This window comes from Cydia fagiglandana, chromosome 1 (assembly GCF_963556715.1).
Source record: "Cydia fagiglandana chromosome 1, ilCydFagi1.1, whole genome shotgun sequence".
NCBI lineage: Eukaryota > Metazoa > Arthropoda > Insecta > Lepidoptera > Tortricidae > Cydia > Cydia fagiglandana.
In genome coordinates, this window is record NC_085932.1 from 19,799,604 (window position 1) to 19,825,659 (window position 26,056).

General features: G+C 35.1%; 1 protein-coding gene across 1 annotated transcript in view; it reads left to right on the forward strand.

Moving 5' to 3' along the window:
- Positions 1-474: 474 nt before the first annotated feature.
- The window catches only part of LOC134666226 (aryl hydrocarbon receptor), a 132,838-nt gene continuing 107,256 nt past the window's right edge, over positions 475-26,056 (forward strand). Inside the window, exon 1 of the mRNA XM_063523385.1 lies at positions 475-642. The gene's annotated coding sequence lies outside the window, so the exon portion shown is untranslated. The remainder of the gene's footprint in view (positions 643-26,056) is intronic.

The window sequence follows — 26,056 nt, forward strand, 5'->3', positions numbered from 1 at the left end:
CTACGAAAAAGTACATAATCTTTAACAAGCCGTTGTGTACTTTGCAAACTGTGCCCAGCCGTCGAGATAGCTGCGGAACGCAATTTCCACGTTCTAAACAACCTTGAACACATCTTCACCTTGAACAAGCCGTTGTGAACCTAGCAAACTCTACCCAGCCGTCGAGATAGCTGCGGAACGCAATTTCCACGTTCTAAACAACCTTGAACACATCTTCACCTTGAACAAGCTGTTTTGAACCTGGCAAACTGTGCCCAGCCGTCGATATAGCTGCGGAACGCAATATCCACATTCTAAACAACCTTGAACACATCTTGACCTTGAACAAGCCGTTGTGAACCTGGCAAACTGTACCCAGCCATCGAGATAGCTGCGGAACGCAATTTCCACGTTCTAAACAACCTTGAACGCAATTTCCACGTTCTAAACAACCTTGAACGCATCTTGACCTTGAACGCGCCGTTGTGAACCTGGCAAACTGTGCCCAGCCGTCAAGATAGCCGCGGACTCTAAGCTGTTGTGCGGCTGGGGCGGCTACGCGTTGGAGGGATGCGTGGACACGCTGCTCCGGCCGCCACAGCCGCAGGCCAGCCAGCTGGGGACGGTGTATGCGACGAAGAGGAGGCGGCGGAATGGGAAGAGGTAAGCTGAGCTCATTAACCTCTCGTGTACCGTGATTATTCTTTTCTAATATTTTCCTCGTACGCGGATCCGCGGATACGAGGGCTTAAACAACTGAAACCTGAGGCGGTGAAGCTGTGCATGTTTCCCCGTACGCGCTAATTAGTTTAATGTGCACTGATACCATTAGGCAAATACTTATCTGACATAAAGAAAGTATTTAATTATATCACATATTTATTAGGGACATATAAGGGCTTAAATTAAATAAGTTTTTGAATAACTTTAATAAGTGAATAATAACTGAGGGTAGTTGAACATTATAATTATTTAAGATGAATGGCATTATTTTTAGTTTGTTGTTCTTAAATCAATATTTTACGGACAAAGAATGCCTTATGGCTTTTAATACTATGCCTTTTTAATTGTTTTTGTATTATAATAAAGTTTAAAATACTTAAGTTAAAGTTGGTTCTCAAATGCGTAAAATGATAACAAATGCAGCATTATTCTCAGTCGTTATCAGAAAGACCGCATCAAGACCTTTATAGGCGTTATGACCTGCATGTCGATATTCAAAGGATCGGTAAAATAGTTACGGATATATCATATTTTCTTATTAGAATTGATTGTCTTTATAAGAATAAAAGCTAAAATCATTTATTTACAAACAAGATAATACAGTGGTATGACTAAAATAAATTAATAACTAGCTTAAATCTAAAATAGGCCCTTGAGGCATTGTACCAAGGATGCTGGCGGCATTTCCTCGCTGTATCGCAATGCTGATAACGTTGTGCGAGGTAGCCGCTAAAATTAAATACATAATTTGGAGCATATACTTTATTCGATAATATGCATTTTAGTGAAGTAATTTCCATTCTGTGATGCGATTTTCAAGCAAAATAAATTAACCTATTCTACTACAAATAATTTTGGCATTTCAATAAGTGAAAATTAGAAATTATCCAATACCTTTAAACAGGAAATATTTGTTTATTTATATATGTTACGGGATTTTACAAAGTTTATTTACCAATAACAAATAAAATTATTATAAAAACAACATTAAAATTAAAACTAAAATTTTACAGATCTTAAATTACGGCTAATGTTAGAAGGTTGATTAAACTTAAGTTTACCCGGGTATAACCAGTATTACCCAAGCCTTGTGGGTAAAGTCAGAAAATTTAAACAACATTAACCCTTTACCAGGCTTACATTTTAAAAATGACAATCAAATGTCAGTCTTACTTACTCATCGAAAATTAAACACAAGTTTGAAATACCGTATGTGGGGAATATATATCCCTTAGCCTGGTAAAGGGTTAATCTGTATTCGGTATACCCGTACCCGTACACATAAGCCTACCCAATATTGGCTGGATAATGGAGTAAAAGTTGATTTAATTTTCGAGCTTTACCCAAAAGTAAATCTCGTTTTTAGGATACCAGCCAGATTGCAAATAATTATACCTAGACAATAACTTTGATAGTAATAAATATTTTGATAGTGAATAACAACTTGGCCCCGGAAAACTTATACATAGGTACTTAATTATTTTCTTTTTTTTTCACTTTGTGTAACCTAATAGCCCCAAGACTGTACCTACCTAATTAAAATAATATGTTCTGATCAGTAAATTAGAAATAAGAGAGAAAACTAATACCTATATATGTATAGTATAAATTTTCACCCTTAATTGGTATTCATAAATTTGTTATTTATTTATTTATGCAAGTTTACATTTTAAAAGCAATTCACTTACATGCTAGGAATACAGATGTCAAGAATATGAAAAATACATGCAAACTAGTAACCAAAACTAACCTTAACATAAATACTTATAAAACAATGTATAGTTATAATAGTATCCCTGTTATTTATTTTATTTAACAAATATTTACGTAATTTCAAATAGTGATTTTCACCACCTGAAATGAATCATACAATGAATGAATTAAATGAAATAATTGAATGATGATGAATTATACATTATTTGAATCGCTCCTCGTATCATTTTTATGTACAATTAATTAACGAAAAGGCGTACATTTTTCGCTCGTTTTCTACGACATATTCCAAAGTCAATTAGATAGAGTAAGAATCCAGCAATTTGTGGTACTCTCACTAATTGATATCGTTTTCTTCTCACTAACGTTGATCATTGTAATTTGGACCTTATAATTAAATTGCTAAAATTCATGTTGAGCTCTGGCATTAAATCCACATTGTGTTGTGAAGGAATTTAGCGAATTCAATTGTATAGTGATACACCTATTTAGTAGGTAATTGCTTCGAAAATAGTTATATGAAGTTCAAAAGACGTTGCCCAGGTAGGTAGATTATGCACTTGCACTATGTAGGTATATATGGTTGTACGTAGGGGAGGTATATCAAAAGTTCATACCATAGACTAGGAATCCTCTAGACCGAGTTTAGTGCAATTATTTCATGCAACCGATGATGCCAAAAATGCGAGGGTGCGCGGGATGAGGTGAGCGAACTCCCGTGCCGTGATTGGTCCGTTCAAAGACACGGACGTCATACAGAGACAGTTTCGACTCGAACATGGAGTAAAATTACCGTATGCGTGGCAGAGGGGGTAGCGCGACTATGCTCAGTCTGGAGCATGTTTTGTCTGTGGTTCATACACAACTAAATGTCTCTATTTGATCTGCAAGCTATTATAAATGCTTCTTGCAAGTCATTTTTAACACATTATCAGGTATGAGTTACTTCTGTTTATGCTAATATAAAAATAAACCATTTTTTTCACGGATTTTCAGAACTAGTGATATTATTTAGCAGTACTTACCAATAAAGCATTTTTAATCCACGCGCCCCTCCAAGTCACCTACACCAATGTAAAGGTAATCTTCTAACAAAAAAAAATCGGTTATCTTGTTGTGTTTGTGTGTCGCGTGATAAGATACATATATGTGGGAGTAGGTATTTAAGACCCCTTGAAAGCCGAATTTCACACAACTCTACTTTTAAGAACGATAGATAGAGTTACGCTACGTCTTACGTAGGCGAACAACGCGCGAACGCGGCGCGGCGCGGCGCGGCGAAAGCGGCCGCCGCCGCGCCGCGCCGCGCCGCGCCGCCTGACATTCGCGTGCAAATCGCGCCGCACCGCGTTCGCAACGAGATCGCTTACGTAGGACACTTCTATGGGCATCAAAGGATTGATTTCGCCGCGCCGCGCCGCGCCGCGTTCGCGCGTTGTTCGCCTACGTAAGACGTAGCGTTAGGATCAACACCTAAGCCATTTGCAACTTGAGTGTTTTTGACCTCACTTCCCGACCCAATGATTGATTGATTTCAAAAGTAAAAATAGCTCCGTTCATATAATTTCCACTGAACCTTCTACGTACAAGCAAAATAGCGCCATCTTATATATATTTTGTGTAAACTACGTTGCCGTCGCCAGAGACAGATATTAAAGTAGACTGCACTCTCGCCTCGTTAAGCTCAAGGGAGACCTTTGTTCCGTTTCTACCTTAATATTTCTTAAACTATTACTTCCTCAACAAATATCACCTACCAATACCGGTCCGTTAAAACGGAATAACTACACTGAGAGAAAAGTACAACAAAAATACACTTAGAATTACAAAAATAAACTTAATCCGGGGACAAGGAGAGTTAACTAATAGGAACAAATTGACTTTTGCAATTTCTATTAGTTCTTGCAATTTCTATTATCTGTTTGTTGAAATTATATTTGGGATTACTGAGCTGTTTGTAGAAATAAATAAACTTTACAGAAATAGTGAAACGTCCATAATTATTACTAAAACTTCATTTTTTCCCCCAGTACAGAACTGTTTTTTAATTCCTGGTGATGATTTTTCTCTCAGTGTACCCTATTTTTTTTGTCACAATTAGGAATGTTTTATTTTTATCAAAATGCCTAAATCTTGAGATTTGGAACAAATCAATTCCGAAAATTACCTGCATTACTACTCACAGAAATTAGTTTATATTCTGCGTTTTGGGAATTTCAACTCTATCATCCATATCAATATGGTTTTAATTAAAACATTATATTACACGACATAATAGGATAAATGGAAGCGTAGGGTGACTGGAAGTGCTATTTTTAGGGTCGTGTACATAGATTGACTCTTAATTATACTAACCTCTGGTCCCCATTGGATATTTGGTTATTTATATTTTAAATAATATCCTGTAAAAGAAACGAATGACGGAAACTCAATGCTTGTATTTGACCCTAAGAACATTAAAACTTAAAAACATACATGCTCTTTTAAACATCCCGTTTTTCGTCATAGTAATCCCATATTTTTAAGAAATCTTGCATTTCTTTTACATAAAAATAAACCTTTTTCTTTTTTTTTGTTCTTAATATATTTAATATGTCTGTGTCTCACGGAAGTTTTGTTATTAAAATTTCTTTTACAGTTAAATATTCTAGTAAAAGGAGCCATACTGCAATACGACCTGTGGATGTCAAAATAAAACAATAAAATGGGTTGATTGAGGTTGCTACTAAGTATTCACCTTCTCGACTTTATTATTATTCTACGTTACCTACCTACCTACCGTACCTACCTACCGTAAAAGGGGTGAGTAGGTTTCGCGGGGAGAGGTGGGTTATGAATGTGGAGAGAAGGTTTGAGAGGGGGGTGAGAAGGGATTTTAAGGCTACTGCTACAAAAATAATGTATTCCAATTTAAAATGGAGCTATAGTAGTATTATGCGTATGCATAATAAAAAAAAATCGATCCAACAATCTTCCAAAATCACCTTTGTATGAAAACCCCTGTCACCCCAAATACGAGGCACTACGGGGTGAGGTGGGTTTTCCTCTTTATCGTCAAAGTTATGAAATGGAACTACCCAAAATAAAATAAAAACTAAAATACAAACGTCCGGAACACTTATTATACACCATTCAGTTTTCATATGTAAAAATAAAATGTTATCGAGGTTTGAATTTACTCACCCCATTTTACGGTACGGGGTATTTTGAGCGCCGTAGCTTAATACGGGTATTTTTTTTTGTAGGGCGCCGGGATGTTGGAAACTATTGCACCTAGGCCCATGAAATTTCATTTTTAGTTATTGTTGTGGCAACTTAACTTATTGCGTTGTCACTATGTTTCGTCTTTATTTCCATTTTATAGAATCTCTTCAATTATTATTTGATGTACTCGTATAAGCCTGTTTCGGAATAAATTTGAATGAAAGTAATTTTTTTTGCATTTTACTGAGCATTCGCATTTTTTTTGAGCGAGCGTGGCAAAAAATGCCGGGATAACGCCAGGAAGAAGATTTTACTGAGCATTCATCTAAACAAAATAATATGAATTTATGTCTTAAATCTCACCGTTGTCAAATTTACTCATATTTAACACCTCCAGCAACTCTATATCCGCGTTTACCAGCGTATCGAATGACGCCTTCAAAAATCAGTCGCGGCCTATTACATTGATTCGATTACAAATTTATGGGGTGAATAATAGCTCGTATCGATACATTCGAATCGATTGTTGCCGTGGATTTGTGACCGTATCCATAATCGCCTTTCTCGTTTTCTAATTTTGAATCAGCAATGTGAACGGTTTACGCGGATGAGCGAGTGATTTGGTTATGTATGTCTTTCTATCTGTAAGGTGCGGATAAAAACGATTAAGGAAGAGAAGCTTTTATGTAAATGGAACGCTACTCAGCTCAATAAAACATAATGAACACAGATAAAACAATGAGATTGGCACCTAACTATCTAATATGTATTTATGACTGACTGTAGAGCTCAGTAATTATCCCATAATATACATATTTATAAATGCGTTCAAAAACTCAACTGCTACAAAATTGAATTAGTTTTACAATTGCACATATTATAAACATAATAGCAGAGTGTACCTAGAGCTAGGATTACAGTTTTGGCCAGAATTTAAGTCACTCGTTAAATATGTTTAGCCCAATTATTGGCCTATTTGGTACATTTCATGATAAGCATACAATTCATATATGTATAATCAACCACCTTGCAATTAATTTTAGTAAACGCCCAACAATTTAGTAAGGTACAGTCGCCATCAGATATATCGGAGCAGCCAAGGCGCTCACAAATATATAAACACGCCTCTATTGTCAAAGCGTTAGAGAGCGTGTTCAGATTTTGTGAACACCTTGGCCGCTCCGATATATCTGATGGCGACTGTACACTGAAGTACTAGTGCTCGACGCTGCACTAGTATGCGACATGGTCACTTTATGTGTCTTATTTGTGACTGGATCGGAGATAGGTACCTAACTGTCTCATCTCCGAAAATTTTAAACCCAATTATTAAAATCCCGAAATTTTCATTCGACCTACCGCGTTTTTTCTAAAAACCGTGGATTTTTAGAGGGGCCACCAATCAAACCTAACCTAACTCAATAGTTTCTACAGGATGCCTTTTTCAAAAGTATGGAAAATGTAACAAATATTGAAAAAAAAAAGCGTTCGGTTAAATGAAAATTCCGAATACATCGAGCACAGAGTTGTCGTCGGAGAGTCGTGCTCATGATTTAACCCTCTACGGTGAATTGTCTCGAAAATAACAGGTGAAGCTTGTAGGTATCAAATGTTTTTATACTTAATAATAAATGTAAGAAAAGATGTTTTACTTACAATGACTACAAGTTTATCACTAAAATTCAACACGTTAACATCCACGCAACCATCGGTGTGTAAAGACCATGAAAACTATGTAATTTGCCCGAGCAACGACCATACGACACCGTAATTTGGTGTCTAGTCTTATAAACGATTCCAACGTTGAGAGTGTCATTGTAATAGCTACGACGGTCAGCTGTCATTAATAGTTTAGAAATAGTCACATTTTCATATTATAAGCGTGAAACCCTTTTGATATGTATAATTGATTAGTACCATTTAGTAACGGTTGAACGAATCAATCTAGCGTCTGAAATGTACCTATTCAATTCCTAGTTGGAGATATTTTTCATGTGTTGTGTGTTTAAGGTTTTTATTTGGATAGAATCGTATTGGCTCCTATTGATATAAGCTGGTTTCTATACTACTCTTTCAAAAATAGTAGTCAGGGTTATATATTTTTCAATTTAGGCAGAGCCATTCTGTCATAATACTATCGTATTCAATATGTATATCTGTATAAGAAATTGACAGATAGTGTTCTAGTTTTGTTCAATTATCAAATGTGTACCTATTAAAATTGGGTTTTAGGTTTGGCCCATTTTTTTATCTGGAAAATAATAAACTATTAATAGTATCATAATCGCAAAAAAAACTAGAAATTAAGTATATTTTTTGTTCCCAATCATCCATTTTCCAGCTATCTATTTCAAGTAGGCAGCTTAGAAATCCTTATGTTTTATGTATTTGTATAAACGTTGTCTGTCCATCTGTATATAGATTGACGGGCAGGTATTTTTTGTAAATTAATGACCAAACAATATGTATGAAGATAATCAATAAGTACCCAAATAAAATGACTAATCATTTTTAGGGTTCCGTACCCAAAGGGTAAAACGGGACCCTATTACTAAGACTTCGCTGTCCGTCCGTCCGTCCGTCCGTCTGTCCGTCTGTCTGTCACCAGGCTGTATCTCACGGACCGTGATAGCTAGACAGTTGAAATTTTCACAGATGATGTATTTCTGTTGCCGCTATAACAACAAATACTAAAAACAGAATAAAATAAAGATTTAAGTGGGGCTCCCATACAGCAAACGTGATTTTTGACCAAAGTTAAGCAACGTCGGGAGTGGTCAGTACTTGGATGGGTGACCGTTTTCTTTTTGCATTTTTTTCCGTTTTTTTTTTTTGCTTTATGGTACGGAACCCTTCGTGCGCGAGTCCGACTCGCACTTGCCCGGTTTTTAAATTAAATGTACTGTCAAAAACCTATATTTACATCAATAAACATAATAAACACGCGATTAAGTCCCGTTGTGCAATTTAATAAACATAATAATGTTTTATTTTTCATTATTCATGTCGTAGAGACAAAAGCATATTAGTATGTATTATATATTTTTTAATTATTTATAATTTTAAGCACCTACTTATTATTTGTCGAATTAATTGTACTTACGTTAATTTATTTAAAAAATTCCTTTGAATATCTGCAATATAAATATTTTTATGCATACTTTTTACGTTTAGGGTTCAAATGGCAAACTTATTATTTAAAGCGCGCCATCTGCGCGCGCCGGCAGGTGGTTCCGTACATACCGGCGTATGCGCGCAATTTTGTACAATTTCATTTTTTTAAACGTACATTTGAATTCATGATTTGCGTGGAATTTTTATAAGGAATAGTGGATTTTTTTGTCAAGATAATTATCTGGTTGCTTGTTTAAAGTATAATGTCGCCTGCTTGGAATAAGTAAGTACCTATATGTATTGTCATTGTCAGTCGTGATAGCTTATACCAAATAATATCCTTAGTGGCAAACAAAAATTAAATATTATGCGAAGAGTCTAGAAAAAAAATTTCATAGTAGGTAAAGTCACGTCAATGAAATCACAAAACTACACAGGAAAAAACTAGATGAATCGTGATTTTGCGCTGTGAATTATTTTTCAGGAGGTAGTACTAATAGTTGCAGTTATGTCAGTCTTTTTTCTCATACTACCTTCCTAATTTAAAAAAATATGATCGTTCATAATTTTACGTAAGGTTTACTCGGGTAATTTCGAATGTCGAAAACTGTCGGATAATTCCGAAAAGAGACTTTTATTATGATGGAATTAAGGGTGATTTTCATCTGAATTTCGGAATTATCCGACATTCGGTATTACCCGAATACACCTTACACCTTTTAAATTTTTAACGGTGTCGAACAGTCAAGCGGTAAATAAATCTAATAATAAAGTGAAAAATAAAATAAAATAGTCTAAAATGTCATTAAATATATTTACTCATTTCCTTTGGCACCTGAACGACTATGCATTCGACGTTGAAAAATTCTTCTTATAAAACGAATTCAAGTTTATGCGGTTATCAAACTATGTATGTGTAGCTCGCCTTCTGGAACCAAACCGAGAATGATTTTGTCGTGGGTTTGAGTACGTTTTCCTAGTTTTTTTTTTGGCTCTTTATGTTATTTAGAGAGAGGCCTCTATCTTATCCATTGTTTGACGCCGGGATCTAGCACGGAATGAGGGTTCCCGCGATCGAGTTTTTCACTGGATGACAGCAACTTGGTGAGAGGTCTAGCTGTCAAAATCCACCAATCATGTTTAACCATGTTTTTTTTATTGGTGGATTTTGACAGCAGCTGTCAAAAAGACTTCTCGTCACCGTGCTGCCACCTAGTGAAAATCTCGATCACGGAAACCCTCATTTTTGTCCCGTCCAAGTTGCTGTGGCTGATCCGGCATCTGTCCAATATGTGATCATCAAGATTCCATTCGTATTCTGACTGCAGTAGCGTTGCAGCAGCGGCAGCGAAAATCTGTTCTGTTCTAAATCAACTTAAATTCAAAAATGAGATTTAAAAGTGCACAATATCGTCGAAGAATAACAATATTTTATTTTTTGTCAAGACTGGTATTTCAGAATTCTTCTTATTAAAAATTCCATTTAAAGAAATAATATCAATTATATTGTACGTCACGTTATAAGTACGTGTTGCTCATTACGGCCTTTCACACGTCTTAAGAAAACGCCGCTTTTTTCAACGTCCAACAACGCCTCAACGTTACCTGCTCTGAATACTAATTTTGAAATAGTCATTGGCGTTATTGCATTTTCAAAGTGCAATCGTTGACGTGTTTATTAGCTAAAGATTAAAGTCTGCTTTCGAATAACAGGGATATTTTGTTTGATACGGGAGTTGTAAAAACACCTGTAAATTTGCCTTTGAAGTGAACGATAATTGATAACTAGGTATAGGTAATTGTTTATTGGATATTTAGAATACTGTGAAATATACCGGACATCAATTTACTGAAAGGTTAAGTTGACGTGTTTAATTAGTAAGATAGTTGTAATTGATTTCTTGATAATTTTATTATAGCTAATTATTATTGAGTAGGTACATTACAAAGTTGCAAGTCATGTTTTTAATTCTGAAACCCCCCATTTTAAAACATATTTATTTAAATTTGAAAAAGCTATAAATAGGTATTTAGTTTTTTTTTATAATAAGTATATCTTCTCTAAGTAAAAGGTACATATTTGGAAGAAAAACTACTTATATTTTAATTAATTGTTTTGATTCAGAAATACTTTTAAATGACTGATAATAATGGCTTTAAAACAGGCACAGGAGAAGAAATAGCAGTCCGTTCAAGAACTACACTTTGTTCAGCAAGCATTACCTCTAGGTACTTCTACAATTACTAGGTCATTTATGGTGATGCAATCACTGCTTAAGTCCAAAAACAATTTTTTATTGTTACAAAAACTATTTCTTATTTTTATTTTTAATCTGCTTTCTGTGACATAAATATTAGATGTTGCCAACGAAGTACGCTCATATGATAAGTGATAAGCTCTAATAAATGGTACAAATAATATAAGAACCCATGACAGACAGCTCCGATGATATATCGATTATAAATGAGCTGCACCGTCTGATTACGAGTCGATACGCTGCCGCGGGGAGCGGTAATTTACACGAGCGTTTTTGTGCTCATGTCACGTGCCTTTACGATACTAAGTTTAAAGTTACGTGTCTCGGGAAACTCCGTCTATCTTCAGATACGGATAATATTATAAAAATCGCGAATATTATGTAAAATGCGGTTTTGCAAAGTATTGTTGCTGTTAATGCCGAGTTTAAGAATCAAATGCTTAGCTGTTAAAGAGACACAACAAAAACAGTGTTTTTATACGATTACACTAAAAAATCTTGCGTCTGTTTAAATTCGTCTCGCTGTATATTATTAAGTATATATTTCAGTTGTTACCTACGGGGGTTACGGGTCACATTAAGTGACGGATAAGGTCTGGAAAACGAATATTTACATATTCTCGACCTAATCGAAAATAAAATCTTACAGTTTTAAAAATATACAAGTAAGTACATAGTACCATATGTATGCAATTAGTTTTGACTTTGGATTCGTTCATAACGAAAACAATAGTTTCTCTTAGGTACACTTTTGTCTAGTTTTTGATCCGTAATGAAGCCAAAACAATTATCCTTGCTAAAGCGCCGCATAGTGGCTAGCATTATAATTACCTTTTATAACCGTGTATAGTGCTATTATAAAGCGCAATTACACTACCCTCTTCTCTGATGGAATAGTCTTGTTAACTATAACTACGTTTATCAATACTATCAACAGTTATCGTTTTCATAACCGACCCGCATAGGAACCTCCTAATTTAAAATAAGTAGGTATTGCAATTCATCCCATTTCTTAAGCAGTGTTAATCAAATAAATTTAAACCTAGTGTAAATTTCATACAAAATGAGACTAAGGGACCCCACTGATTAACAGTCCGCCGGACGGCATCGGCCTGTCAGTTAGAACAAAATTTTGACAGCTCCGAACAACTGACAGGCCGATACCGTCCGGCGGACTGATAGTCAGTGGGCCCCTTAACGGAAACGCGTACGTCACGTCACGCTAATCGAATGAAAATTACACTAGGGTAGTGGTGAGCAAACTTTCTTCATAGGGGGCCAGAAAGTTTAGGAAATTTAAGTGGACGGCCAGAATTGTAGCCAAAAATTATTTTGATCTGCGATAATCGTGGGCCAATGCCATATATTAATTATTTCATAGGACCGGCGGCGGGGCGGATAAAATCCATTCGCGGGCCGGAGCTGGCCCACGGGCCGTACTTTGCCCACCACTGCACTAGGGGATCTGTAATGTTACACAAATTTTGTCAGGTAGGGAAATTTAGTAGAGGTGATTATGCAAATTGCTAAAATGCAGGCACTTTGAACGACAGATAAGAAAATCTTCGTCTGTTTATGTAATCTGTTTCAATACCTTTTTTGTTTGTCTAATTATCATAACTATAGTCTCCCGTTTTTTTTTAAACTCTTTCGTGCTTTTAGTGCCGATATGAAAATTAAAATTAACGTTTTCAATTTTCCGCAATAAATTTAAAATAGGCTTTATAACTTGCGCAGACGCATGGCGGTTGCATCGCGCATGTTTTTGCGCGACCGGGACGTGACCGCCATGTTGATTGTCCTAATTAGATCAAAGGTGAGCCGACAATGAACTTTTATGTACACTTCACTACGTCCTTCTGTTTTCACTTTTGTACAAGCTGGTGCAACAATTCATGGCCACTTAATGAATAAAATTCATTCACAATGTGCAGGTACAGTATCTGTAGAGAAACTAAGTAGTTTACAAATTTCTTAGTTGACATATATTTTATGTTTAATGATTTATTTTTGCTTTATATCTAGATCAGATCTCTAACACCCATGAGATCAAGTCCACCATTGAATTAGGTATTATTCTCATTGTGTTATATATAGCCATCAGCTATAATAACAAATACATATTTTTTGAAAATAGGGTAAGACCACCAGTGAATGAACACTTAAGCAATTATCCAAGTTTGAAAAATCATTGCTCAGCATTCATTAATAATTGGAATAATTAACTGCAATTTAATCAATCGTCATTTAATAAGTAAGAAAGTAATTTCTGCGATTTTTAATTACTTTCATAGTTTTTGAGTTATACCAGAATTTACCAAAAACTACCCAAAAACCTAATGAATGAACATAAAAACTAGTGAATGAACACCGAAAAACCCAGTGAATGAACATTATTTAACTCTGTTTAATTAGCATAATAAAATCATTTTTATCACAAATACCGTTTCCAGCTCTATTTTAATAGGTATAGCGATAGCGTTTATATCTTTTTATCCCTCCATATTGACTTCGAATCGATTAGAATGTAATAAAATGATGGTTATTCACCAATAACATAGAAACCCGTTACATATTAAAAGGAAAAAATAAAATCAACCATTAAAACAAGAACCGACGTGCATATTTTGATGAAAAGGGGTCATGCTCACCAAATAATGCTTAAAATAATAAACTTGTCACTGCATTATTCGTGGTTACCCTGTTCATACATAGAATTAGTAGAAATCCAATAAATGAACAAGCCAAATTTTGTATTGTTCATACATAGGCATGACAAATCTAGTAAATGGACTATAGAAATTTGGTTTGTTCCAATACTGGCTAAATGACTCAGAATCGTTTTCTACGCAGAATCACAAAAAACAAGCTCAATACGATTGCGTTTACATATACATTTGGGAAAAAAATGAAATCTACGCGACACCAGTAAATGAACACACTGTTCATTTACTGGTTTCAGAACATTTGATGAGCCAGTAATGGACCTATAAAAAATAAAGACTTAATCGCATAATACGCCGACAAAGTGTACATAAATAGAAGGTTCAACTCTTAATCTAACCAAATAACTAAACTTTGTACTGGTAAAGATTAAATAAGCACTTCATATGTTGCTCCAAACGTACACTGTTCTTATCTGGGATCTAATATTTTCATACAAAACTTCAATTCCAAAAACACGTAAACTTCAAACGCCAGTCACATCCTAACTTGTCGAAAATAAATTTATTACGGGTTGTCATTGCATAGGAAATAGAGTTGTTAATAAGAAAAAAAATTAAACAAGTGGAAGAAATTGCTATATTTCTTATTTTAGACGAAAAACGTGATTTTGTTCATTCACTGGGGGGTGTTCATTCACTGGAGGGTTTACCCTATCACCTGTTTTGCGTATCGAAATTTTGAAACCTAGTAAACTCACTTGGAGATTTTCTAATGTAAGTAATGTTTTTTAATGTAGGTACATTAATTTATTCTGTAAATTTAATGTCAAAGGAATACCAATTAGCTTATGCCCGTGATTTCATCTACGTGGAATGATGATGATGATTAATACTAATAAAAACTAACTTACATCCTTCTCCAGACGGGTTTTCGGGGCCGAAAAATGGATCTATCTAGGTCTTGTCTCTGAAAAAAGGGAATTTTTTAGTTTTTATATGTTTTCCAAGCAAAAGCTTGGTCTCCCAGATAATAATGAAGTTACATGTGGCAGGTCTTAAGCGTCACAGTCTCAATAATCGAACATAATTAACTAGAAATATGTGGTTGAAACAGAGCACACTCCGTTCCCTTTATAAAGTTGTCAGTCTATTTATTGTTTTTTTTTCTATTGAAGCTGACTGTACAGCAAACCGGTTGTGATTATAAGTGCAATTTCGCGTTTATTGAGGCAGGGGTGTTATGTACGGGATGTTTTTTTCCCGGAATTCGATATGGTATTTAAAAAGGTAGGTATGGTATTTAAGTAGGAAGGTATAATAATTACTTACTGGCAGCTTTGCATTCACTTGTCCTCTTTTATTTGTGATATAATTCTATTAGAGAAACCTACCTAAGTCTTAGAGCATTTAATAACTGGAGTCGCCTTTAGGAGCTTATCCGTTACCCCTCTGCCGAAAAACTTGCGCAATTGTGCAATCTTTTGTATGGACTGACATGGCTATTTTATACGTTACGTACAAATCATGTAGAAATCGCAATACAATTGACGTTCCCTCCCCCGCAAAAATCAGCAGACTGTTCCGTACAGAAAAAGACAGCCATGACGTCTCCAGTTACTAAATAAATGCTCTAAGACCTAGGTACTATTGTCGCTATAATACCTATAAGTCCTATAACATATTTAATTATTTATTTTACCTCCCAATAGTCCCAATTGTCAAAATGTTTTTTTTGCTAATTTGATATTTTAAACTAGGTATAATAGGTAAATCAATTAAATATTAAACACTCTGTGCTAGACGGGAAAAATCACCTTGTTGCACATTTATATATTCTAAGATAAGAGAAATCTAAATTTATAATCTCTTCCCAGATTTTTTCCCTGTACCTATAAAACTAATTAGCGTTGCAATACTTAGGAGCTTAAATAATATAAATTTAAGTTAATTATATAATTATTAGAGTTTTTAATATTTTTATACTAAAAATGCACCTTGTTTGACTGTCCTCAAAGTTGATAATGGAATATCTATAGTAATGTGCAGAATTAAAGTAAAAACTAAAAGGGGTTCTCACACGATTAGTAACAATCGAGACGAGGTGACGGAATGACAGCTCGGCATTGGCATGCCTTTTTACAAGTGCAATTGAACTTTAATTATTAAATTTCTTAGCTCCAATGACCGCGTCCATTATGGGTTTATTACAGTAATTAGGGCACTTACATCTGATTAAAATTGAATCTGTGCTATAAATCAGTTAACGGTACATAAGACTGAACAATAATTAAAAATTACTGATATTTGAATAACTTAAAACCGAAATAGGTGACATATACTAAAAAAAATGGTTAAGGTCTCCACTGCTGGAATACCTAATACCAGCGTCTTCTGAATCCGCGGCAGACGCTTTAACCTCTGGCCTTCTGGATAACATTATAAAACAATTCGTGCAGTAAATAGATAGTAAAATTGTAACGTGTGAAACAGCTTCTAACATAAACTCATAAAGTTTCGTGCAATTTCCATCTGACTTTTATAACCATAGACAATAGAAAATAAGGTTACACCTCGATCGACTATCGAGAGGTTTATTCCACTTTACGTGCTTGCTTATTAAATTTAAGAGTTGTTACAATCCTGTTATCGTCTTTATACACATCTCGATTTACTAACAACTACTGAGTACATTTAACAAAACTTTATTTTAAGTTAAATTTAGTTAGTTTGTAGTTAGTTTTTTCGATGTAAGTGTATGGACCAAGGTCTGCAATAAATGTTTTTTTTTTTTTAACCTAACTTAGTGCTTTTCAGTGACAATGTGTGGTGTGCTACTATAAAAGTCTTACATTAGTTAATAGGAATTTGTCTTTTATTGTGGTATCTTACATTCTGTCACTGCAATATAAGATATAAGTGCAGAGTTAGCTTAGGCTTTCTTGCTCTTTTGACTTTGATTGCGACGTGGCTATCGTAAGCATTACGAGTAAATGAAAAAAAAAGACTCATCATTATTTTAGTAGGTGGCTAAGCGGAATAAACCATCACAAAATGGCGTCATTATAGTACATCTCCAATTATTGATATAGTATTGTATTTGGATCACACGGTGTCTGCTTACTTTATAAAACCATTTGCTAGAAATTTCCTTGATATAATCTTGGTTGTTTAATTGTGTTGTCAGTTTTTCTGAATGAAAATTAGTAATCACTGCATTTCTTTGTGTGCTTACATTAGCATTTCACTTTTTAGTAATTCAAGATAAGATTATTTACTATTTTATCTATTTTGCTATCGTTACTGACAGTTATTTAGCAATTAAAAAGCAGGTACCTGATAACATTATACTGGTGAAGCTTTAAGGGATGACTCACGTTAGACCGGGCCGTGTCCGGGCCGGAGTTTCTGGCGATTAATTTTCTATGACATGACAGGTGATCACGTGATGCTTTCCATTTAAAACGATGCGCCGGAAGCTCCGACCCGGACACGGCCCGGTCTAACGTCAGTCATCTTTAAGGCAGTTCAGGCGGTAATAATGGCGAGGCGTCCGTAGAACTATTCCCATATCTAATGTACAACAATATTTTTTTTCTAGTCGCCGGCTGTAATTCTTGAATTAAGATTTCTTATACCAAAGTTCAATTGGGTATTTTTAATGTATGGACTCTCAACTCAACTATAATATTCATTTCGATACAGTTTAGTCAACTATAATGAAATTGACCAATCACAGCTCGCCGCGATCAAGAGGACGAAACAAAACCATAGCTCAAAAATAAATTATTTATTTTAGGTTGTATAGTAGAAACAATTGGTTTATAAGTCAGAAACGCGCATGTGACACCCTTAATATAGCAAGATCCATAGACTACGAAAACCACTTAGTGTTGCTTGTTAGTCTCCGTAGGCTACGGTGGCCAAAATCGAGAAAACAATTGTCTAAAAATTGAATTTAGCGCGGAGCATATGAGCCTCATGAGTTACGAGAAGGTGTCGTTGACCAACGCGCCGGGCGCGGCGGCCGGGGCTCGTACCAGTATGAAGGTATCGCGGCTGCTCGCGTATCTTAGCTGTATACTTTTGGTTTGGTTTGTTTGTATGATTTTACTAGTTTAAAATATTATTTTTGTTGACTCGTAGAAAAAATATTGTATACAATAGTGATATAATCAAGCTTCTCAATCTCATACCTGACTTAGGCAAGCAAGGTTCGTAATTGCCTAAACACGGTACTCGACTGAAAATAAGCTCTCTATTATGTCACGATTGTATAAAATACTATTATAATTGTAAATTTAATAAAATTCTGATTGCTTGCGGAATATAATCTCCGGATTCCGTCGATAACATTAAATATAACTATATAGTTCTTTGTTTTCGTAATATTACCGAAACATTAACAAATACCTAACTATCCATTAATATTGACGAGAATGACATTGAGCTTGTGTTAGTGTAGAGAAAAGTCAGCAGCGGATTTGATAGTCCACGCAGTAAAAGTGTTATTTATACGTCATAATTCCATAGAAGTTTGACGTTTAAAATGACACTTGCACTGCGTGGGCTATCAAAATCGCTGCAGACTATTCACGGTCTGCTTTATGATATCCGTGACACAGTGATTGAATAGTGAGAAGTAATCTGGATTTCATAAAGTGTCCAAGTGATTAAAATTATCTAAAATCACATTACGATGTCATTGGAAACGTAAAGGCCAGCGCACAGCGCACCGCTGCGTATCCAGCAGACGTATAAATGAATTAATTTTCTGCAATTTTCACCGCCGGTATGGGCCGCGTCATGCTTCCGTTGCTGCAATAGGGTCACCGTGCACTGGCTATGGGTTCTATAGACCACACAGTGATATGAATGCAGTTTATCCTGTCATCTGTAAAGTTTTTTTTAATTAATGAAAGACGCATAATACTTAACAATAAAAGCTTAGGACGCTCTCATTGATATGAATAACTTAGTATTTGTAGGTCGGTACAACGTTGTGTGTTTCACTTGAATATTTACCGGAAAACTACTGTTTTCTGTGCTCCAAACACTGTTTTGTGTGCTCCAAAAATAATGTTATTGTGTCTATCGTTACAATATAGACTACATATTTATAATAGATGCCGCGGCGAACGAACGCCGAATACAGGTCGCCATCCAGGTCTACGGCGGGTGACCTTGGTCCGCCACAAGTTTAGTGGACGTCCCGTGTAACGGATGAGACAGAGGCACTAACGTGAACAATGAAAATCGAAATTTCTTTGTCTGCCTCTCTATTGCTCCAACATGCCAGAGGCGAGAGAATAAGGGTATCTATATTCCGCGTCCACATGATTCGAATATGCCTCTTATTTGTAATAATGCAATTTTCTGGCCACAATTTATGGTTCTAATTTTTCAAAGATAGGAGAATATAAAATGGAAATTTTCTGCAAAATGTACTTTATATCGAATCGACTATCTAGGGGCCCGATTCGGATTTTGAAATAGACATCTATGAGATATCTTTTAGACATCACCAAGATACGATAACGATATGTTTAAGATCTAACCTGTCAAATTTGACATTTGTGCGATTCTGGAGATACTCTTGAACGATTTCCACAGGATATGACTTAGAGATCGAATTCACATTTAATAGATATCTTACGCTATCTAACGTAAAAGTGACATTGGTTGCCCGAATTGCGCTGCAAAAGAGAACTAGTTGATATCTAAACTATAACGTATCTAGAATGGATCTAGTACGTGTCGTCTCTTGTGAATATCTTGAAGTTCGAATACGCCAGAATGTTTAGGTTATCATTATCACGACTCAGAATTACGAGGAGTATTGAGAAAAAAATTGTCCACAGTTGTTCATGAATATTTTCAGTGTCAGTTTTGTCACGGTACATATAAAATTAATGTGAAAATGCATCACAAAACGTAGTCCCAAAAATAATCCCAACAAGGCCTAGTTTCCCTAGGGTTGGGAGGTCAGATGGCAGTCGCTTTCGTGAAAACTGCCTATGCCAATTCCTGGGAATAGTTGCCAAAACGGTTCCTTGGCTCCCATGAACTGTGGTTAAAAAAAACCGGGCAAGTGCGAGTCGGACTCGCGCACGAAGAGTTCCGTACCATAATGCAAAAAAAGGCAAAAAAAAGGTCACCCATCCAAGTACTGACCCCGCCCAACGTTGCTTAACTTCGGTCAAAAATCACGTTTGTTGCATGGGAGCCCCACTTAAATCTTTATTTTATTCTGTTTTTAGTACCTAATTCTTGTTATAGCGGCAACAGAAATACATCATCTGTGAAAATTTCAACTGTCTAGCTATCACAGTTCGTGAGATACAGCCTGGTGACAGACGGACGGACAGCAGAGTCTTAGTAATAGGGTCCCATTTTACCCTTTGGGTACAGAACCCTAAAAACCGGGACAATGTTAGAAAGATGATGATAAGTTCTCGCCGTGATTTTGAGCAGAAGTACCTAACCAAAAAGTTGAAAGATAAGCGAGCAAAAATATGATCAATCAATTATTCAAGAAAAATATATTTCGAAGTTAATATATGGTTTAGGTTTAGGTTTAAAGACATTTATTCTCATAAAGACAATACATCACTGACATGAGAACATTTTTAAAAATACATATTTACATCTATTTTCGTCGTCGCAACATAACAAAAATAAGACAAGTACATATTTAATTTTATTAGGATTATCTGAAAAACATAAATTAACTAACACGTTCAACTCGTTTTATATTATAGGTTTGTCTGCAATGACATGTTTAGCAAGTTCCTTTTTAAACGAGTTAAACGCGTCGAGATGTTTAATATGTGAGGGTAGGTTGTTATACATGCGCGCACCCTCAAAAGTAATCATTGATTTGCCGTAGTTAGTACGAATCTTATGCCAGTCGACATCCTCTATAAAGCATCGTAATATGTAAATTAACGTACATCTCTATAGCCAAGTATGGAAGCCAGTATGCCATGCATTGTGATTTGTTTTCTTCAATTGATAGCACTTCTACTTTATGAGGCACGCTTTTAAGTTATGATTGAATGCAGAATGTTAGAATTCATTTAGCATTCTTTGAAACCGAGTATGTTTTTTGTTATTAAATTATTAAAGTTTCTAAGATATTTTTGTCAACTAAATTCAACAAAGCGATTTTTTATTTGGATTCTCAAAATTTACTTACCTACTTAAAACTTGCGAACAAAACTTTCGCTCTTCGATTGGATAACATCGATATTTGATCAGTAAAAAATTATGAAACTGACTATTTATTTTCGCTATGTTGGTCCCATAATAAAAGTTGCTGAGTATGACCTTTTATATTCAGCTAATTGTGACGTTATCAAAGAAACCATATTCGGCTCGATTCTGAAAATGTATTAGATCTCTACTAGACTTCAACATCAACAAGTTACGATATGGATAATTTAAAGATATTTGTAAGATAGATATGTCAAATTTGACGTTTCCGCGATTCTGGAGGCCCTCTTGAACGATTTCGACAAGTTATGACTTAGACATCCAAGTCACATCTAGTCGATATCTAATGTAAATCTAGTTGATATCGTTTCTAGATCTTGTGATTATCTCGTTTCCCGAATACGCGTGTTTGTCGGTTGTAATAAGGTTGAATTGAAATTGAAGCTATATGGAAGTTGCGCCTTTTTGACAACCTACAATAATTATTTTATTCAACCTTTTGGTTGAAAATGGCACAATTCATTCTGTATTAAATAAAATCATATTTAAAAAACTATACTGTATTATCCAGTGTCCGCCGCGCCTAACTGTCGGACAACGCGGAGATGCACCATGTTTTTATTTGCAAGTGCAGTTGTACCGTACCGTTACTCATAGACAACATATCGCAACCCATTCACCGGATAACTCAATTCAAGCTGCAATCTGTCGTTCTTATATTTTAAATATGATGTACAAGTTGTATCTAAATAAATTATTAAGGAGGCAAATGGCTATTAACAACTTTAACTGGTATATAATATGTACAGTCGCCATCAGATATATCGGAGCGGCCAAGGTGTTCACAATATCTGAACACGCACTCTAACGCCTTGACAATAGAGGCGTGTTCAGATATTTGTGAGCACCTTGGCCGCTCCGATATATCTGATGGCGACTGTAGATCCGGCTTCCGGTTCGGTCTGGTAAAGATGTTTCACAGATATTTACCAGTTTCAAAATTACCCCGCCTTCGCATTTACCCCAATGCACCGTAAATTGTATCCCTTTCTTAAAAACATAAATGTCGGATGAGGACAAAATATTATCAAGGGCTTGTTAAACTTGACAAGCATTTATTTTATGAATAACGCCATTATCACAACGCAGTATGATCTATGCTTAGTAAAAGGAATAAATCCACTTGATTAGTTTTCACTGTAATCATTATCTACTCGTATTCTTATAATTTTTCTCTTCTATAATGATCCCTTTCAATCCGCGAAGTAATGATTTGGCTTTAAAATAATGAACTTTTTCAACCATTGTTTCATGACATTGACTGATTATGTCTATTCATTCACACGATTCTTTATCAATATTAGACCTCAACGACCACGTTGTTTAAAGAAAACTGTACTATAACAATTTATATTTAAGTACAAAAAGCTTTGATTCATGTTACACACGATGTCTTTAGTACATACGCTGTTTGATTTGATCATGTTTATTGCAATCTAATGGCATTTTTATCAATTTCTTATATGTACTTTCTAATGAATATCTGTAGGGATTTGTATTTGTTTAAAGAAAACGAACTTTAGGCACAGTTACTTAAGGCTTGAATTGCTGTGTTGATTTCAGATTGAGTTAAAACAATTGAAGATTAGAATATACTAACACGCATTAATCATACAGAGCCAAATTGTTTAGATAAAATGGAAGCTCCAATTGTAATTTAAGACCTAATTGTAAGAGTATAAGGTTTAATTTTCATCGTTCGTGTTTAAAAACTTAAGTTGGAGTGCACACGACGAGCGAGAGATTGACATTTAAATGCTTAAGTGGAAGTGAAAGGCTGAGAAGGCGATATTTTTGATTAAAATTGGAAAATAATTGCGTCTCCCACGAGGTTGCGACCGTTCACGTAATGGTTTAGTTTTTTCTTAGTTTTTACTCGCACAGTTACGATAAAACCGACTATTTCCGGTAATTTGAATAAGTAGTTACTTTAAAGTTTGTAGGAGCAGAAAATTTATTTTACCTACACTCTATCATACAAGTGGTAAGTAGTTCCTGCGTAGGTACTACGCACAGAAAGTAGTTATGACTTTGATCTGGATTTGTATAATGTAAAAAAAAATCCAGTGCAAATTTTCGACTCGTTTTCAACCCCCTTAAAACGTTGACATTCCTGTTCTTGTTTTCTATGAAGTTTCGAGTGCATTACTAAAAAAATAGGTTAAGATACATAATGTTAAGACCCTTTTCACCACTTAAGGGCGTTAACTTTGAATAACGCTGAAATCATTGGCCTTTTATTTTAATAAAATAACTTAAATTTTCTAAGAAGGGATTAGAATTAAACAACATATTGGCAGCTATAATATTTTATATTTAACAAGCTAGGTATATTACCCTCAATAATATCTTAGAATAATGATTTTTTTCCCTTCATAATAATGCAAATTAAGGACAACTATCGATATTTTAAACCCAATTAGTTCTGTGAACTAATTACAAAAGCATTTAGTTTAAAAATAGCCAAGTCCATTGTCCATCACACGCTGACCCCTCTCAGACAGATGGCCGACGCAAGTGACAAACGAAAACTGAATAATACGGTAAAAGGAGGGGTCATTCATAACTGGTTACGTACTGTACCGCTCTTGCACTAAATGATGCTTGACTGAAGATACCGTAAATACATAAAAAAACGTGAAATTTCAATAGCTAATAAGTCTGTTGTTTACTATAATTATTATTGCTTCATTTAACTTCTTTGGCTTCTAAGAAAATGACGGTATGTCGAGATACGTTGGCTTGAAAAGTTATAAGTAAGTGTATTATAATTATACATTACGAGTTGGCGAGTTCTAGATAATTGTTCATTTGTTACGTTTTAATATCACATCTAATTTGTTTTATGGAACAAGATAATAATACACCGCTCAAAAGTAATACGTTGAAATGAAAACAATATTGAAAGGTAGTATTTTCTTTTAATTTATTAGTAAAAAGTGATGACACGTGGGTCAAAAACTTTATGAGTTACGATTATCCGTCTTCCCTGGAGACATTTTAAAATAAATAGATATTAACGCCTAATTTTCCTACTTTATCCTGATAAGCATGTTAAAATCTTATATTTTGTACTTCTCAATTTTTGTATGAATTCTAGATAAATGTATTCAAATCGGTAACTTTTCTTAGTATAAAAAATTACGTACGGTTTTCCCGAATGTTTTTTACCCACATGGATCCACATTGCAGGAAGAGACGAGGTTTACTCGAGACCTCACGATGCTACCCAATAACGCCAGAGAGGGTTACACCGCAGGGGAGGTTAGTCCGTATTCTCCTACCCTCCCTCTGAGTCTGAGTAACAGAGGAAGTACGGGTGAGATACGTAAATGTGGCTGTGAGGCTGAGATGTGGATTTCCGAATATATACTTGGTCAAGCAGATCTTGTCAACAGAAAAAGGCGGCAGAAAAATGTAGGCGCGAGGGGATATTGTCCCTTAGAAAATCTTAATATCGCGACTTTTTTTACTGACAAGATTTGCTTGACCAGCTATAATACCACCTACTTACCTATTTTACTCGTAATAAGGTCAGGATCTGTACCAAAATGAACAGTAGGTAACCTTTTATCAACAAGAACTTTATTCATTACTTTTTATATTACACGCATTAGAAATATTCATGTATTGTTTGATATTTAGGAATATTGAGTACTTAGCTACATAGATTATATTATTGTAAATAATTTACAATAATATAATACGTAGTCATAATAATGAGCAATTAAAACTGTAACTTGATATTTAAATTGAAACATAACAAAAAACCTGCTCTGGATACATTACAAAAATTATCCAAGCATTTTTAACCCGCCATTTGACATTTAAGTGCACATCTGCTTGTAGGTAATCAGAGGATACATTTTGCATTTTTAGCGTTTAATTTTGCCGTGTGTGGTCTATGTATAATCGTTCCTATTAGATACAGAGTAACGACTCGACTATCGTATTTAATCTACTTTACGATCGTCCACAATGTATGTAAGGTGTAATCGGGTAATTCCGAAAAGAATAAAACATGTAAAAAGTGACGTATGATATATACCAGATGATACTGTTTGTACAACGGATTACGAGTGATTTTTAAATGGGTTTCGGGATTACCCAATTTCTTAAATTACCCGAAAACACCTTACTACTGTTTTTAAAAACATATTGACGGATATAATGTTTACTGCCAATAAAACACACGGGAACTTTTTAAAATGTAACTTATCTTTTATCCAGTAATAAAACAGAATACTTATATATTATATTTCCGTGTATTTCATGCTCAAATAATATAGAGTTGTAATATGCGTGCGCCCGCGAAAGACACGCAATGCGACAAAATTAAAAGCTCGTTCTCACATTCCTGACAACATACCAAATATATAACCTACGTAATTTAGTCGCGTTCATTGTTGCCCATCAAGCTTTAGTGGGGTGGGGAACAACCGAACCTTTACCGTTTTGACGTGGCACTAAAGACTTTTTACAAGTAGGCAGAAATGAAAAGAGAGACTGAGGACTAATAATAATAGCACTTTATCTGCTACAGTAGCAGTAACTGCTACTGAAAGTTCCATAAGACTATCTGCCGTATTCGAACTTCAAGATATTCACAAGAGACGACACGACTAGCGGCTCGATTCTGAAAATGAATTAGATCTCTACTAGGCCATGGAGAGACTTGTTGTCCAGGGACGGGTCAATGGCTGTAGGTCAAGAGGACGTTCCCCAATGCGTTGGACGGATCAGATAAAAGCCCTTACCAACACCCCACTTAACATATGTGCCAGAGAAGCATCTGCCAGGGAGAACTGGCGTAGAATCGTTCGTCGTTCAACGTGACCACGATTGCTCTGTCAAGAGTAATTCGACGGAGAAGAAGAGAGAGACCTCAACAAGTTACGATATGGATAATTTAAAGATATTTGTAAGATAGATATGTCAAATTTGATGTTTCCGCGATTCTGGAGGTCCTCTTGAACGATTTCGACAAGTTATGACTTAGATATCCAAGTCACATCTAGTCGATATCTTATGTAAATCTAGTTGATCTCTATATGGTCTCTAGATCTTGTGATTATCTCGTTTCCCGAATACGTGTGTATATCCATTCTAGATACGTTATAGTTTATT